Raw genomic sequence first — 4242 nt, forward strand, 5'->3', positions numbered from 1 at the left:
GTGTGACCCGCCCGCGGGGCTGGGCCGGGCTGCGCTGGGCCGGGCCGGGGGCGGGCAGGGGCGCGCCGAGGCGCGGGGCGGGCGCAGGGGGCCGGCCCCGCCCTCCCGTCCGCCTCCCTCTCGGCCCGGACCCCGCGGAGGCCGGCCCCGGAGGCAGGTGTTCGAGCCCTCTCCGTCCCATCGGCCGTCTCCAAGCCTTGTCCCGTCCCGCTGCCCCGACGCCGGCCGGTGAGCTGCCCTGCTGGGCGCCGGCTTCCCCAGAGTCTCAAAGCTTTGAGTTTCCATCCCGGAGGAAGCGCGAGCGGCTTCACAGGTTGGAGGAGCGCGGCCCGCCAGGAGAGACGATTTGCCCAATGTCCTAAAGCCAGTTAGGGGCCGAAGCCTAGCCCCCTGCCTGCTGATCGCTGCTCTGTCCCTGGCTCCACACCAGACACGGTTCTCCACTGACCGTACAAACCTTTCGCTCAACTTGACCATGATCCTATTTCAGGAACTGTGAAGAAGGGACTCCTGAGACCCCAGGTCCCCAGGGCTCCAAGAAGTAAAGTTTCCGTGAGGGCGGGGGCCCTGGTGACCCTGGAGGGCCCCAGCTCCTGAGACGGGGACTCTGTTGGACAAGAGAGACAAAGCGGAGCTACCCTAGGGCTGCCGTACTTGGAGTCACAGAGGTCATTCGGTTCATGCAAAGAGCAGGCTCCTGCGGGAGCGTTTTCTAGTTGGGCAGGCAGGGAGCTCAGTCACCTTTGAAAAAGTACCTTCTGTCCTTGGACAACTATGTTTTGGTCCTTCAGGCTGGGATCGCGGAAAGGAAGCCTGCTTTGGTTTCCTCTTGCTGTTGTAACAAACTCCGGCAAATTTAGTGGTTTAAAACAACTGCTTGCAGTTCTGCGGGTTAGAAGTGTGAGCCGTGTCCCTAGGCTAAAATCAGCGGGGCTGCATTCCCCAGTGGAGCCTCTGGGGCAGAACCTGCCTCCAGGCTCCCATGGGTGCTGGCCCAGTTCAGTTCCGCCACGTGGGAGCACCCAGGTCCCGAGTACTTGCTGGTTGTCAGCACCCTGCTCTTGAATGCCCCTGACTGCCTGCATTCCTTCTCCTGCTTTCCATGAGTTCTAGTAGCTTCTCCCTGGTCCTTGTATGGGGGCCGGACACCTCAGCCAGCACTGGCATGCTGAGTGCCCCCCACCTCCGCCATGACTTCAAACCTCTCCGACCTCCCCTTCTGCTACATCTTTCCTCCTTCCTTCTGGTTGGAGGAAGGGCTCCTGGGATTAGATGGGCCCACCCAGATCATGCAGGATAACCCCCTCTCTTCAAGTAACTTCAGTCCCATCTGTACAATCCATTTTGCCATGTAACCCATTCACAGGTCCCTAGCATTCGGCTAGGGGGGTCTTTGGGGGCCATTCTGCCTACCCCAGGGACGGACTGAGCCTCGACCCTAGATCAGGCTATCCCCTTCCCAGTCCTTTGGGCCCTGATATCCCAGGAGACCACTGAGCTGAGTCTGGGCATCCGGGCACAGCCTCCCCATTTCCCTGGAGTCTCACTTTTGAGCCCACACAGTGGGCAGGGCTTGGGTCGGGCCAGCTGCCATCCTTTACACCGGCCTCTCCATTTGCCACCTCGTTTTCTCTCATTGTCCTCCAGCAGGCCGCCAACCGGGCCATCCATTAGCGCAGGTCTTCTGGGGTCCCAGGCCGCAGACCAAAGAGAATGGCCAGAGTGAGAACAGGAGGCTACAGGCTGAGGCAGGGCCCTGCCCTGTCTCCAAGGGCCAGGAAGCCTTGGGCCTATCAACAGCCCCCACACCTGCCGAATATCCTGGAATCCAGAGCCAGCAGAGGTCTCCAGAGTGATGGAGGAGAAGGGTCCCCTTCCCTCCCTCCACTCTCCACGTAGGCCTGCTCTGGGCCCTGTTCATGACCCCCTGTGGATCCTGGCCCACCCTCGCCTATGATGTATCCCCAGGGCTCAGCCTTGCTTTTTTCTGAAGCCGGGCCCTCCCGACAACAAAACAGGGCTGCAGTTCCAAAGCTTCTGCAAGTGGTGCACTCAGGAGTTGCAGCTAGCTACAGGAAGCACAAGCAAGAAGATCGCCTAGAATCCTGGCCAGAAGGGGCCAAGAGCCCACCCAGACAGGGTGGCACCGTGCACCACCTCCGTCGGAGCCCCCAGAGCCTGCTAAACATGCAGGTGCCCGGGCCCCACCCCGGACTTCCAGAATCTTTTGAGAGGAGGGATTGAGCACGGGCATGTCCAGGAAGCTCCTCAAATCATTCTGATACAGTTAAAACTTGAGCCTGACCTTCTCTCTCCCATTTTACAGAGGAGAAAACTGAAGCCCAGACTCTCCCAAGGACACAGAGCAAACTACAGACAAGACTAACGTTTATCCAATAATTAAAGTCAGGTAATATGAATCTTGGTAACCCCAAACGCATAAGTCCTAAAAACATTTTACTTTCCTGGCACCTCTTAGGCAAATAAAATAACATACACCTACCCTGCAGTGTCTGGTAAACGTTCAGAGAATGCCCCCACTCAAACGTGAGTCTCAACACATCCCTAAAATCAGGAAACAAATCCCACTAATCACAGCTCTCCCTCGTATGGCTTGCTTGTTTGTTTTCCACAGAAAGACACATAATTAAAGCAAGCAGAACAAAGAGAACAAGAATTGATTGCATCGATGCCAATTCTCCCAACACATTAGCAGCCTCCTGCAAGGCTCCTGGAGCTGCCTTGTCTCCCTCCGATTCCCTCCCTCTGGGGCTGCTCGCCTGGAAATGGGCTGGGCACAGCCAGCGTTCATGAACTTTAGAAAGACAGGATGGCCAAGCTTACTCATGCTCTTCATTCCCAAGCCTCATCCTGCTTCTCAACCCAGCCATCTTCTGCCCCGGAGGCTCTGCTCATCCTTCAGCCCCCCAGATCAAGACTTTGTCCCATTTATGCTTTACCTTCTACTGCATCTGACCCCTCAGGAAGTCCTAGCGCTTCTTGCGGCACATTTTCTTGAATTCACCTCTTCCTCCGTTCCCTCCGGCAATGGGAACAATGTTCCCATTGTTCAGAGCCCCGAGCCAGATTGTTGGAACACGCGCTCAGCAGGCCTCCTTGGCTTGGCCTCTATGACTTGCTGTACGCCCCACAGGAGAAGCTACCGGGCTTTCTCCCTAAGACACCCATTTTTTTTTTATGAATTTCTTTTTTTTTTATTTCTTTTTTTTTATTCTTATGTTAATCCCCATACATTACATCATTAGTTTTAGATGAAGTGTTCCATGATTCATTGTTTGTGCATAACACCCAGTGCTCCATGCAGAATGTGCCCTCCTCAATACCCACCACCAGGCTAACCCATCCTCCCACCCCCCTCCCCTCTAGAACCCTCAGTTTGTTTTTCAGAGTCCATCGTAAGACACCCATTTTATAATGTTGCTGTCCTACTGAAGAACAGAGTGCTTACCAATCCCACATAATCCCTCCACGTAGGATTCAGGTTCACCTGCTCACCCACACTTGGCTCTCCTGGTTCACCCATGGCCCCAGACAATAAGGCATACTCTTCATTTCCCCTCACACGGTGTCTATAAGCTCTTTATAAACCAGCAATTAGGGGCGCCTGGGTGGCTCAGTCACTAAGCGTCTGCCTTCGGCTCAGGTCATGATCACAGGGTCCTGGGATCGAGCCCCGCATCGGGCTCCCTGCTCAGTGGGAAGCCTGCTTCTCCCTCTCCCACTCCCCCTGCTTGTGTTCCCTCTCTCGCTGTGTCTCTCTCTGTCAAATAAATAAATAAAATCTTTAAAAAAATAAAAAAATAAAAAATAAACCAGCAATTATTCCAACCTGCTAATTTTACATCCTCCACAGAAATAAGAGAGCACAAGAAAGACAGAAACTTCTCAATAAACTCTTGCTGCACGTCTAATCTTGGCTAAGGGTTTTTTGTGGCATCGTCAAAGAGTGCTGCTTTCTGAGATCTTCTTGTTCTCAGTCTAATAATTTGTTTATTTAGCTCAAGTCTGGAATCCTAACAAAGGGCTTTTGGCATTTCCCGAGAGTGTAAGTGGAGCTTGGTAAAGTGTTAACTTTTATTGGACGTTCATCATGCTATAAAACCAAACCTTCCAGCTGGGGACAAACTCAGAAACCAAAATGGCAGCTCAGGATCCCTCCTGGTCTTTCTGACTTTTTCAAATGGTGTCCTTTAAAGTCAACCCATTGTTTGCTTCACTTGG

This window comes from Mirounga leonina, unplaced genomic scaffold (genome assembly GCF_011800145.1).
Source record: "Mirounga leonina isolate KUSES-001 unplaced genomic scaffold, KU_Mleo_1.0 Mir_114, whole genome shotgun sequence".
Lineage (NCBI taxonomy): Eukaryota > Metazoa > Chordata > Mammalia > Carnivora > Phocidae > Mirounga > Mirounga leonina.